Source organism: Schistocerca piceifrons, chromosome 2, assembly GCF_021461385.2.
Source record: "Schistocerca piceifrons isolate TAMUIC-IGC-003096 chromosome 2, iqSchPice1.1, whole genome shotgun sequence".
In the NCBI taxonomy this organism is placed as follows: Eukaryota; Metazoa; Arthropoda; class Insecta; order Orthoptera; family Acrididae; genus Schistocerca; species Schistocerca piceifrons.
Genome location: NC_060139.1, coordinates 677190437 through 677205651, shown reverse-complemented (window position 1 = coordinate 677205651; position 15215 = coordinate 677190437).

Here is a 15215-nt window from a genome sequence, read left to right as displayed (position 1 = left end):
AACATGAAAAAAATAGTCGGTTTCGCGAACTTTCTTCATTACAGTGGTGAATCTAGCTCGATTGTGATCAGCTATGATGATTTAGGGTTGCGATCTGTGCGCGTATTCAACCTCCTATTTGAACTGGAGTTCGATCTCATCTAACGAGCGTTAACGCCTTGCGGCACGGTTTTGCTGGTTTCTGGTGAGAAATGGACGGGCAGCAAACATTTCAGGTTGACAATGGTGCGAAATGATAGAATTGATCTTCGTGAGCATATCCCATGGTATATTATTGTTCAAGGCTTCAAAGCCATAGTTGTTTATGGTGGCCAACCAAGGACATGCCTAATATGTGGATGCACAGGTTATCTTAAGGCAACCTGTCCCCGTGTATAATCTTTATGGAGGGCGAAACAGAAACTGTCATATGCAGAGACCTTGTCAGCCCCATTACAAGAAAAAAGGAATGGGCAAGGCTCTGACATATCACGTTATGGAGAAAATGAAGGAAATCAGGATTCAACTGCACGTAGTGTATTGACAAATGAACAGAGTTCAACGGTTACCCTCCCAAAATGTTCAAATCAAGCCTCTCCAGGAGAGACTAATCCTCAGAGACTTAGACGGTAGCAAGAGACTTGGAATAGAAATTACTATGCCTGTTAAACATCCCGAGGTTCAAAAATGGCTCTGAGCACTATAGGACTCAACTGCTGAGGTCATTAGTCCCCTAGAACTTAGAACTAGTTAAACCTAACTAACCTAAGGACATCACAAACATCCATGCCCGAGGCAGGATTCGAACCTGCGACCGTAGCGGTCTTGTGGTTCCAGACTGCAGCGCCTTTAACCGCACGGCCACTTCGGCCGGCCATCCCGAGGTACCACTAGGTTGCAATCCCAGTGATGTTCCAGTGTCATCAGTAGGTAGTGACATGCTAGTTGATGAGGAAACAAACCCAAACAACACCACATTCAATGACCGGCCTGATCACCCAGTATCAAATAAGGATAATTTTAAAAAGTCGTCTAAACAAACGAAACGACACGCTAGAATAAAAGGTCAGGAAGAGACAAAGAAGAATGGAAACGAAAAGAACACGCACCAGAGAAATTCTTAAGCAGTCTCAGACAGGGAAACGGCGGTGGCTGATGAAATGAGGGTATTGGCTCCCATTCGGAATGAGGACGTTCTGGTGGAGTTAGACAATCACATGAACACAACCGTGTTAGCATCTTCCGGTTCCGAGCACGTTTCGGTCGGAAGATACTGAGTAGTAGTAGATAGTTGTATGCAGACTTACAAGCTAGCTGCAGTTAATGTCTCACGGGTAAGTTCGGCAGCAAAGTTACAGTGTTTAAAAGTTTATCTTCATGCCACCGACATAGATGTTACCAGGTTACAAGAGGTTGTAACAACTGAAGTAGCAGACATAACAGTTTATGAGGCCATCATCAACATTGGAAATGAAGGAGGAATAGCCATTTTGTTCAAAGAAGGTATCACTTATCAAGCTCAAGCTATTTTAGAGACTGCTCGGGGTGTAACTGTCCAACTTCAAGACCTCATTTTACGAACGTACATGCACCACCCGGGACTAACGAAAGACGGCACAGAAGTAAATTTTATCGGAATGAGATAGTTGAACCGTTATAGAACGTTGGGGCCGCCCCCATGTTTGCCGGAGATTTTAACTGTGTGTTGCGCCGTGAAGACCAGGTGGCCAGTTTGAATGATCGTCAGTAGTAGCGCAAAGAGAGCATGATCCCATGTAGCATTGTTACAAAAGTTATTCAAGACGACGGATCCAAGATGGCAGCGATAGGTGTGGCAATGTCGCAATGACGTCATGGCGGGAAGTTCAACTTCTGGTGGAAAAAAGGTCACTTAGGTGACTTGGTCTACCTCCACTAACCGAAGTCATCTGACCAACATCTCTCCCTTGGAAATTGGCAAGAAAAGGACTCAGCCTGTGCTGGGCTGCTGGATAAGATGAACGTAAGTCTTTATTCTGCATTCAGCGTTTATTTAAACAATTTCTGTTGTAGCTCCATCCAGTGTGTTCTCCATGTGGTCCAGAGTCCTACTGACCTAGTACACAGTACCTATTGCCACGAGAGGGCACTGTCGTCCCATGGTGGTGTGGGAAAAAATGGCGGGGAGAGGAAGGAGTGTACTTAATTTATTTTGGAACAATTTATTCAGGGACGGATTTCAGGTAGTTCATTTATTACACTGATACAAAACACTTGCCGTGGCGTGCTTGGGGTCACAATAAATAGCCTACAGACCGGCAAACTACTCGTAAATCACTGAAATAATGCAGGGCACTGATGTGCAGACATGAAAACAACTCGTAAATTGTCAAAATAGTGCTCACAACGCTTAAACAGCCGAAATAATGTAGTGCACAAACACTCATTGCATATAAAAATGCTTTCGAACTAACGTTAAGACATTTAACCACGACTTATCAGCGAACTGTTCCCTACAGAGGCCCCAAGGCATGCATGCTGGGTCAGTACGAGCACAACGGTCCAACCTGCGAGATACTTCTATCTGTGCACGTGTTTGCCTAACCACTGTTACTGGCAGAATGACACAGAGATGTTTCCTAGCAACTCACCATCTCAAGCGCAGCTGATAGCTTGTCAGTGTTATACTGACATCACATGTCTATGTAAAGAGGAGCCAAGTCTCGCTCTGGACGCACCATAGACATCTTTTGCAATGCTTTCAGAAACTGTTTACGAAAATAGACGGAATAACACAGGTTGCATTCCTCCAACAGATCCTAACTAGACAGCCAGTCCATTACATATCAGCCCCTTTCCAGAAATCGTATGTGTCACAGAAATAGTTAACGTTCGCTTTTGTTGTTGCTGTAGGAGCTTTCGTAATGTCACAGCTTGTCTGCATAGAAATTCTTGTTCTAACAGAACCTATTTACGAAAGTAGCCCTGAATAACACCGAATGCATTCTTTCTGATGGTCCTAATGAGGCGCCCTGTCCATCAAGTGTTACGCTTCCTGGAAATCTTGACATCATGCTTTCAACAAACGTCTCCAAAACGGTAAACGTTCTCACCGCTATTTAGGGGCTTCTGTGTCCCAGCACAAAGGACGTCTTCTGAATGAGCGGAGCATTCTGATTGGCTCTTACAGAATTTACTCGCCAAATTACTGATGCTGCCAGTATGGAAGCAGTGTCCGCCTTCTTTTTTCTACAGATGAGACTTTCAGCGACAGAACTATTTTGTACAGATCGCCATATTGCCCTGACAGTTAAACCTTGCAATAGTGGTCTACATATCGTCAAATACAGAAAGACACTTCCTCAATTACACTGCCCTGCCGCTGACGACAGAAGCTTGAATATTTCAGCCTGGAACTGAACTCAAACCTGTATATCACAACATACCGTTTCGTTGTAGTAGACACACAATTTGTGTCCTGTGCTATACAAAATCACCACTTCTGCATCTTGCATATAGCTATCGAAAAGCTGACAGTCGTACATATACCACGAAGACAGGCAACATAAGCACATGGACCGTATATAGTCACCGCAGCATTAGACACTTCCCACAAGCTTAGTAGATCATCCACCATAGCCTATGGTCGCAAGTGATGCCTCCACACACACACTGGCCCGACGCATGACGAGAGCACCCTCAGTGGACTGATGTCACTCTCCGAACTATTGTACAAAGTGTGGGTCGGTCCTCTCGTCACAAAGGCGTTACTGTTTCTTACCTGACTGCTTGCTTTCTACACCCATCTCCAGGCTATGGGATTACAAGACCATATGTATTTTCACGCGGTACTTCTCGATATCAAACACATAGCAATATCGCTTGCATAGCAGTATCGCCTGTGCAGTATAATTTCGAATATATAGGCTGGAAATTATTTCTCTAGAAACCCGAAATTTTAGCGAGGTGAAGCGTGCTGTAAACCACTGAATAACTAGAAACTTATCTCGTTTGCGTAGACCTTTACATGAAAACTCGAAAAAGTAGAGGAAACCGATGCTGGTGATATAACAGATTCCAGATCATCTTTATAATTTACAAAGTAAACTAGGTGTTTCTCATGTCTAGAGAACCATCAAACGTTTCTTCCACCCGTCTTTCACCTGCTATATGCACACAACATACACCACAATCGATGTTGTCTCAACTAAATAAAGACGTGAAATGTGCAGAAGCAGTCAACCAGACAATTTGCATTGGAGGGAATAATGGTGCAGCGCAAACACACGTCCATATTGAATCTTCTCAAATTTCCACAGGAACACACGCGATCACGAAGGCTGTCCAACACATACTGAGTATTAGTGCGCTATTCAGCCGTCTAGATGACGACATAGTTAGGTCACCTTCATTCCTGCACGCCAACAGGCCTTTCCATTTGGACAGCTCCTGCTGTTAGCTGGAAACGTGAATCATTCCCACCACAGGTCACCACCGCCGTGCTCCACGCACCCATTGACAGACTCGTCCTAGGAAACTGGCTGCATATAAATTTGATCGCTATAGTTACAGTTAAATATTACGATTGCGATCTCAATTGTATGACATTCGACAATGCGCGAAGTATCAGAAATACCCCCTGCTGATGGCTGTGGCTCGGGAAATAGAAATATCTGTACCATTATTATGACTTGACATACTTTTCCAAGTAAAAAAAAATCTTCCATTCTCTATGCTATTGCAGTAATCTATATCAAATCCATACCTTCATTACGACTGGACATAGTCATTTCCTTGCACATATCGAAACACACATACATACTGTATAAGCCTGATGCTCAAGGCGAACCTATCACACATCCCCTGCTACTAAGTATATACAGTTGCTCCACTCCCTCAAATTATGACCAGTTTCAGCGCTTAACTAAACTTTAGAATTAAAGACTTATGTTGGAGCATCTTTTTTTTTTTTTTTTTTTTTTTTTTTTTTTTAAAATGGTGAAAGAAGTGAAAGATGAATGATATGTAGAGTGTGTGTGTGTGTGTTATAATGAATGATGAAGCAATTTTCTGTGCATCGCAAGTGCTACCCACAACTCCTTCTCAGCTAAATAAAGCTAACTATCCACAGTGAGTTAGACACTTGCAATGAAACGTACTTACCCTGCATTACTTCTCTCCATTGCAGCACTTCCTAGAACTACACACTGCATCCACATTTAAAATTAAACAACTTCATATGTGTGGACTATACTTACTGTTTGTCAATCACTCGACTGTTGAACCCCTTGCTTCTGAACTGGCAGAAATTGGACGACTTGAGAATGTTAATGTTTTCTGTCTAGCAAGTTTAATAATAATAATAATAATAATAATAACAATAATGCTGTGTACAGCCTTAGGTAGTTAGTGCTGTCTCGCGCTGTCAATTAATTCGTTCATCTATTTCGAAACGAGTAATAGAGCAATTTCTGGACGACTGCAAGTACTAACAACAGCTTGGAGAAGACATTTTTTGAGAGATTTACCATTTGTTACGTATATGTCCCACTTTTATCGTCAGCAGTGTATAGGACAAAGCACAACATACGTGTGTAGCGGGTGGACTATGTGAGAAATCTATAACCTCCACCGGATTACTGCTACTAATTGAGAAAAAATAATTATTGATAACTTGTATAAACAGTATTAGAGTCTTACAAAATTTTGATAAAAGTAATGATCTTTTGAAAACAATTTAGTTTCTGACTTTAACAGAAACGAATCGTTTAGTTTTTAAACCTCAGAAAATTTCATTTTACCCTCATGGGGTAATTAACCCTAGGTTGGGAACCTCTGTCCTACACATTCCAGTGTACGAGAAAATAAAGGACTGGTGAAGAACTGCGCGACAATTCATTGCATAAATAAATATGATAAGGGACCAATGATATCTGTCATAGGTTCATCAATATTTTTATATTTTTTGTATATTAATGCACTTCCCTGATAAACGTGTCTACAATGTTATAATATAACAACTGTCCATTTAATGGTAGGCTTGAAACGGCTTTTAGAAAAATAATTAAATGCTGTCAGGAGGCAAGGTTTCCGACCGACAGAGAGCTATTTTCTATGTTCGGAAACTTTCGAGGGAATTTGTTTCCTTTCGAATTGTTTGAGTAAATTGCAGAAGACTGAAAGATTGTGCTGTTCCATCGATCTTTCGTTTCTCGAACAATATACAGCAGAATTTAATTATTTTTGTAAAGGTAGGGTTTATCAAATTTTAACCATAGAACTTTAAAGGCACTTAAGTGCAGGCAAGAGAGGATTAAGTGCGTAATTTTACCACCACTATGATCGCTATTAAATTTGTCCGCCGTTACGGTATTGTGGGGAGTTTGGAAGCGTGATACCCGTAATAAGTGACGCGGAGGTGATATTAAACAGAAGAATTATACATTTATTTCTAACATCTCTGAATACATTCTCGAGCAATATTGTTGCGTATTCCTAAATGCACGAGCATTTTTGTTCTTACCTACATTAAGAGAATGATGTGTTGTGTCATAATTGGACTCTAACACAAGCATGTAATAAATGAAGTAAACACTCAAAATCGACATCATCCCCGGAAATTTAAACACATTAGGGTACATAGGTAACGAAAAATGAAGCATCAAATTTAGATTTCAGCAGCCAGACTATTCTGAATTTAAGCGCTTGTGAACAATGTGTAGGTTTTAGACAAAGAAATATTACAAATTAACGAACGCTGGGTAGTGTTAATAATCAGGTAGATCCATGGTGAAACCGGAAATTTTGCTGTCCTGGGAACGAACGAGACACCCTCTCTGTTCCCGTACCACATTTTCATAAACATCAAACGGCTAGTGATGTAACAAGAGTTGCACGACAAAAGACACTCGACAAAAGCTTCGTCTCTCAGAATTCAAATAGTGGTTAAAAACTCAGACAATAATTTAAGCTAGCAGAATGCGTTATATTTAGTTTCATTTGCTATAAGAGCGTTCCCTGAATGTGACTTGTCGGTAGAAGTAGGCAGCCGTTGTCACCGGACCTGCTGCCAACCTATGCGATCCAGCAGTAAATAATTGTGCAGGGGCTGTGTGGTAGAACCCGGTGAGCTTCGATGGAGACTTTACGTACATCGACACTTGAACTGATTTTTTTTTTTGGCCGTAGAGTATTATGCTTCACTGCGGTGTAACAGTTGTTATACCCACCGCAGACTCGCAGAACTGAGACTCTGCTTAGAGATTACCTCGATGTAAAAGGGAGTGAGGAACTTCGCATTCATCACGACATTATGTCTTATGAAGAAATAAACTTCATTCAAGACACCCGCCACTTCTGTACGCTTAACAGCTAACTACAAGTTACACCAAAGCAAGAGATCTCTGGAACAAGAACTGTCAACGTATCGGAAATTAGCAAGAACGTGAAAGGTCAGAGAAATACGTCTGTGATGTAGTGGGTGTCGAACTTGACAGGAAACTGTGGGTCAAATTAAGTAGAATCCGCAATGGATGTGGAAGGTGCACTGACTCACTCTGTAAATAGGGTGTTGTGGAGTCTCCGAGTTGTGACTTTGGTGCACTGGATCAATCTATCAGACATATAAGAGAGGAGTGCGTCCTACGATGCTATAAGAGCACGTGGAATGATTTTTGAATGCCAATGCCAGAGCGGTGGAATTGATTATAAACCTAGATATTAATATTTAGTCTTTTTATTTTTGTTTTATGCAATGACATCCATTGCATACTGTAAATATAGTGTTTGTGTGTGCCACACGAATGATGATGATGGGGCACAACAAATTTCATTTAATTAATTTCATATTCATATCTGCAAATAAGCATGAAGGTCTCTATAATGCGCTGTCATGAATGTCAGCTGATCGGTACGACGCGAGAGTGTTGTCGGAATTTTGTTCATTGTTTGGTTTAAAAGCGCAATGAATAGAATAAAGAAATGACCCATAGTCGCAATTTTTTTGTACCTCATAAATGAATGAAAACCGAAAGTGGAAGTGTGGGAATCGAAAAATATACTAACTGCGATGAAACATCGCAAGAGAAGGGCAATTGAGACTCAAATATCTCTATCAAAAATCGTAATAACTGCACTATAATTTAAGCCTAAGGTCTGCCTCTGCTGACTTCAGGCGCTTCGGTGAAAAAGATAGTAGTCTCCCAATCGGTATATCTGAAAAAAGAAATGGAGATAAACGATTCGCTACTAAGAGTATAAGATTTTATTGATCTGCAAAAATACACAGGAAATCCGAAGCATATACATCTATATTTACATCTACAACTACAACTACATCTGCATAGATACTCCGCAAATCACACTTATGTGCTTGGCAGAAGGTTCATCGAAGCACCTTCACAATAATTCTTTATTATTCCATTCGCGAACAGCACACGGAAAAACGAACACCTGCACCTTTCCGTGCAAGGTCTGATATCCCTTATTTTATTATGATGTTCGTTTCTTCTTATGTAGGTCGGCGTCAACAAAATATTTTTGCATTCGGCGGAGAAAGTCCATGATTGAAATTTCGTAGAAGATCCCGCCGCAACGAGAAACGCCTTTGTTTGAATGATGTCTACCCCAAATCCTGTATCATGTCCGTGACATTCTCTCCCCTATTTCTCGATGATATAAAACGTGCTGCCCTTCTTCGAACTTTCTCGATGTACCCTTAATCTTATCTGGTAAGGATCCCAGACCGCATAGCAGTACTTCAAAAGAGGAGGGATAAGGGTAGTTTAGACAGTCTGTTTAGTACATCTGTTGCATCTCCTAAGTGTCCTGCCAATAAAACGTAGTCTTTTTTCGCCTTCCCCACAAAATTTTCTGTGTGTTGTGTTCAATTTAAGTTGCTCGTAATTATAATTCCTAGGTATTTAGACGAATTTACGGTCTTTAGATTCGATTCATTAATCGTGTAGCAGTGGTGTAACGAAATCCTTTTAGCACTCATGTGGATGACCTCACACTTTTCATTATATAGAGCCAACTGACAATTTTCCCACCATACAGGTATCTTTTCTAAATTGTTTTGCAATGCTGATGACAGCATCATCTGCAAACAACCTAAGACAGCTGCTCAGATTGTTTGCTGAATCGACAGCTAAGGAACAGCGGAGGGCCAATAACACTGCCTTGGGGAACGACAGAAAGAACTTCCGTTTTACTCGATGACTTTCCGTCAGTTACTATGAACTACAACTTATGACAGAAAATCACGAATACAGTCGCAATAATTGAGACGTTATTCCGCAAGCATGCAATTTCACTACAAGCCGCTTGTGAGGAACGGTGTCAAAAGCCTCCTAGAAACACTGAATCAATTCGAAATCTTTTGTCGATAGCAGTCAACACTTCGTGTGAATAAAGAGGTATTGTGTTTCACAGGAACGATATTTTCTAAATCCGTGTTGACTATGTGTTAGTAGACCGTTCTCTTCGAGGTAATTCATAATGTTCATACACAATGTATGTTCCAAAATCCTGCTGCATTTCAACGTTAATGACATGGACGTGTAGTTTAGTGGATTACTCCTACTACCTTTTTGAATATTGGTGTGACCTGTGCAAATTTCCGATCTTCGGGTAGGGATCTTTCGTCGAGCGAGTGGCTGTAAATGTTTCTTAAGTACGGAGGTATTGCATCAGTATACTCGACAAGGACCGTAATTCGTACACAGTTTGGACCAGGAGATATGCTTTTATTAAGTGATTTAAGTTGCTTCACTACACTGAGGATATCTGCTTGAAAGTTACTAGTGTTGGCAGCTGTTCTTTATTCGAATTCTGGCATATTTACTTCATCTTCTTTGGCGAAGGAGTTTCAGAAGATTGTGTTTAGTAACTCTAGCTTATCAGCATTGTCATCGACAGCACTGGATTGCTATCCCACAGAGATGGCATTGATTGTGTCTTGCCGTTAGCATACTTTATATATGACCAGCCTCTGTTTGGATTTTCTGCCAGGTTTCGAGACGAAGTTCCGTTGTGGGACCCATTATAAGAATCTCACACTGAAGTTCGCTCTAAAATTCGAGATCCTGTAAAAGATCGCCAATCTTGGAGGTTCTGCATTTGCTTAAATTCGGCATGGTGTTTTCGTTATTTCCGCAACAGTGTTCTGACCTGTACCATGTACCACGGGGGATCAGTTCTGTCGTTTGTTAACTATTATACCCTGTACAGAAAGATCTCTGTGTTCAGTTTTCCCTTGCGCTGCTCAAGAGTGGAACATTAGAGACATTGTGTGAATGTGGTTCGATGAATCCTCTGCCGAGCAAATAAGTGTGAATTCCAGAATAGCCATATAGATCTAGATGCAGAAGTTTCGCTACCGCCCTCTGGAGAAAGGGTGGTCTGCCTCAGTGGCATTAGTTGAAATTCTCCGCGATAACACAGGAGCGGTAGGGTAATAACAGTACAAGCAAATTTTGTTAGTGCGGGCTACATACATCCGGTGAGGGGGGGGGGGGGCAAACATGCATTCAGGGTCAAAGTTGATAGATTTATGACACCCTCCGCCACATTTTAACCTATTTTTATGCTAACTGCTTTATGACTAAGGGGAGGGGGGGGTTTAATTATGATCGCTGGGCATAATATGTCCTTCTGAGGAACACTCATCCCTTCCCCTCCTCCTCCCTGATCCCTCTTGAAAATCCTCAACCCTCCCCCCCCCTTGCACATAAAAGCTTCAAATTAATTGATAATTAATTAAACTGATCAATTAATGACTGCATCCCCTCCTGAGAGATTCCCCAGCTCTCCTCCGCCTCTCACCCATAAAAAAATTGGTGGGAAAATCGCCCAGACTGTGTAGAGCTGTTGGTGTGGGATATGGAAGTATTACCCTGTCCAGAAACTGCCTGTCCTAATTATATAATTACACTGTTGAAGATTGGAGTTACTCTACTGTTGGAAATTTTTCACATGTGTGCTCACCTTGACGTGCAGGGATCGACTGACTAGACCACAATGCCACGACCAGAGGCTGTCCAACCCATTCCCCGCTACCTCCTTTCACCTCGTAGAAATATTGCTGAGGTGGTGGACTGGAAGGATCCCATGACAGGAAATTCAACAACATTCAACATAGTATAATAATATATTGTTTATTTATGAAACTGGTTTTGCAAGGGTTGCACCTCTCCTTTATTTGGTGGCAACAGCTCATCGTTCTCTGCTGTTTTGAAAGATGTTGGTCTTGTAAAATGCATCATAAAAAAGTAATTAAATATGTAAAAAGATCACTTTTTCCAAATACTCAAGGAATAACATCAACATAAATCAGTGCACGTAATTGCAGTGTTACAGATCGCGATAAACATATCTGGCAAAGAAACAACTTTTCGATTGTGCACACTTGCTTCTTAATGCACGCTCTCCCCAGAGTACTGAGTGATGATGGGATCACGGCCAAATGTGCATTGAACAGCAGGCAGAAACTATGGAAGTGCCGGACCAACATGGGTTGCAGTCTCTGATCACCTACTACTTAACCTCTGAACCAAGCAATAGGTGCCAGCATCCCTTTGATACCAGACTCACATACTGTTTTGCTCCCAAACACACGCCTTCCATACCAGCTCAGTGGAAGCAGCTGCTCTATGTGCTCGTCCTGCTGTGCAGATACTGACTGAGTTAGTTCACAATAGCACTGGCAGAGGACGTTGAGAGGGGATCGACCTCCCCACTCCCTGCCCAGCGAGTGTCTGTCATGTAATGCATTAACCCCTCGTTTGTGCTGAACAAAGTTGTGGATACCTGGTAAACCTTCAGCCTTCTCGAAAATTCTGGGCTGTGGATCTCTTAGAAATAATTCAATTGCACTCCCCCAACTCCACCCAGTTGATTGAATAATTAATTAAATCGTTACCCTCTGTATGATACTGTTTTTCCTTGCTTCCAATTGGTGGGTACTAGGAGTGGAATATTTGAGGCAAAATTCCACATATGATCCTGTAACTGTCCGATTTTCAAACCCTACATTTCCCTCGTCTGGATTTTTTCATTGCATCCTGTTGGCAGAGGTAGGTATTTTTGGCAGGAAGTCCATTACGTTGGAGGTAGCTGAAAGTTTCAAATTTCAGGTCAACTCTGCTATGTCGTTAAACAATATGCAGGAGATGGAGGTAGGTGTCTGGCTGGAGTATGTGCTCATAATATCACTATTGGGAACATTAAATGGACAATCGGGAATGTGACGTTACTATTGGTTTTTAAAGGATTATATAATCCCTAAGTTGATTCTCTCAGCTGCACAAGGATGAGGAATGAGGGAGAGGAGTAGGAGGAGGAGGAGGAGGAGATAGTATAGTAGCAACAACAAATACTACTTCCACCTTTCTGCTGCAAGCAGAGTTCACTGGGCTGTATTGAGAAGCAGTTAATACCACACACAGAGACCAAATTCCATTCCTATGTAGGTGGTTGCTGAAACACTCGTACATCCCACACGCTTGTGCCCTGGTGTCCACATACTGCATTCCAGGCAAGAGAGTCGTGCAATGCTAGTTGCTACTGTAGACATGCATCTCAGTGATTGTGTCAGGTCTGCAACCAGACTTGGTCTGCCAGAGAGGAATGCTTGCCATGGAGGGTGTCCAGGATGACCGGAGTGGTAGGAATTTGGACGTTATCAATACATCCAGTGCTAACAACTGTCAATGATCGATATTGAATCCTCTCAAATATCCATGCAGAAACTGGAGAATGCTCGCAACAACCGTGATCACGAAAGCTGAGTATTAGTTCGCTATTAACCCACCCAGAGGGTGACATGGTTGTATCCCACCCCCACCCCCTGACCAGTTTGGGAGGCTCAGCGGCAGCTAGCGCCTTGAGCCAGAAATGTTCATTGATTCCAGTCACCGGCTACCTGTGCCACGCAACTTGATGGCAGGCAGACTCAGCCTAAGACACCAGAAACATATTTATCAGTGTAGTTACAATTAAATGTTACGATTGCATCCCCAATCTGGTGACACTGGGCAATGGGACAAGTACTGGAAATATCTCCTGCAGATGACTGTGGCTCTGGAAATATCAATTGTCCACGTAAATCTTCCTTCTTACATCTGGACGTAATTTTCTACGTAAAACCATTCATCCCCCTTACAGCTATCGATGCATTGAAATCGCAGTTTTTCACATCAAATCTATACATCCCTAATGATCAGACAGTCATTTTCTTTGCACTTGTTGGCACACTGACCACAGTAACTTTACACTCTGACACATACACATTTCCGATTATCCTTTACATGTGCTACGGGCTGTTACATTTTATTCAAGAAAACGAAAAGAGAAGACAGAAATTAAAAAGGTAGCCGAAAATGAAGCAATATTCATTAACTATGTATAAAAAAAGAATCAACCCTTGCCAAATATCAGCTAAACAACACAAAGACCGGACGAAAGCATAGCAAATGTGATGGGCTTAGCAAGTTCTTTTGTGGAAAAGATGTACTTTCTTTGCATGTTTTTCGATTGTTATTTTTCTGATGTACTTCCTCTACAGACATTAATTTTGGCGCTAAAATTATATTGTGATTCTTGAGTTTATTCCATATACAGGCGCACTCTCTGGGAAAATCGCCCGCATTTGGAAGAAACACCGGGTCGGAACTGTGTTTTGTCCTCCGAATAAAACTCGTGCACCTGTGGGGAGCGCCAAAGATGACCTCGGTTTGAGGAAGGCCGGCGTGTACCAGATTCCGTGTCAATGTGGCAAGTCGTATATTGGTCAGAGGATGCGTACCGTCGAGGATCGATGCCGTGAACACCAGAGGCACACTCGACTGATGTATCCGAGCAAGTCGGCGGTCGCTGAACATTGTTTGTCGGAAAATCACGCTATGGAGTATGAACGCACGAGGATTCTGGTACAGACGTCGAGATACTGGGACAGCGTTGTTAGGGAGGCCATCGAAATTCGCACCAATGACGACCTCACAAACCGTGACTGGCTATAATCTTAGCAAGGCTTGGGGACCAGCGATTGGATTAATCAAGAGTAAATCGAGCAAACGTATAGTTGTGACGACCACGACTGACAGAGCCATCACACCGACGTCATCTCAGACGCCGTCGCAATCTGTTCCACCGCGTGACCGCGGCGCGGGGCGCGGACGGCGGAGGGAGTGCGCCGCGGGCGGAGGGTATTTAAATCGGCCGCCGCCGCGACCGAACCCAGTTCCCCCTGAGCAGCCATAGCGTACGGATCTCCGTACCGGCACGTTCACAGGAGCTCAGTCCGTCAGTTCACCTGATGATGGCGACATGTATGATCGCCGAAATATTGTGCCCGTTGGATACTGTAGACCGGCAGTACATCCGTGGATATTTTGATTATAAAATTATATTGTTCACACTCGACTGGAGTGTTTTTTGTAACCTTAAAAATTTAGATTTCCTCTCCGGAAAAATGTTGTCGGCTCTTCATATGACATTTCTTTCAGATTAAAAAACATATATCTATTCTACGATACTAAAGTAATTCGACTGTGGTGGCTCAGTTCTGACCACTTTTGTCAGCACAAGAACGCATTGCAGTCGACATATATCATCACTAATCTCTTAATAAACAACAATTTATATTGGAAAACCACAGTTTGCTGCACTAGAGGACAAAGCAGGACAAAAATATTATAAAGACGATTGACATACGTAATATAAGACGTGACCGTCAATTCTTTAGTCAGTTTAGTATATTAGCAAACTTGTATCTGATAATACGTTTAAAATATAATAGAATCTGCGGCTTGTATTAGTAATAAAGAACTTACAAGCTACATTTCTATCTGTTGAATTGTCTCTTTGGCTACAAAATTATGGCCACGTACTTCAAGATATTTTCGTTGAAGTATTTTATCGTCTCATGTCTGTACTTGCCTGTTGTGGCGGCGGGGCTTCACTGAAATAGATAACTGAGAACATTAAAAAAGTACATTTAATTGTTCTCCTAAGTTAAAGATCCTTCAGGCAACATTTATTATAGCCCCACTGCAAGTAGAAGATTGGCTGATGTTTCTCGCAGTAGATCTTCGCAGACAGTAGGGCAGACTATCGATTTTTCTAGTCAAACCGAATGCCAGAAATGTTAAAGAACGTTTACAGGGGGCTAACCCAAGCCAGTATGATAGATCTAGCCAGCAGAGATCTATTCAACAGTCAGGTATCGTCGATAACACCAGAAACATTAGAAGGGAAGC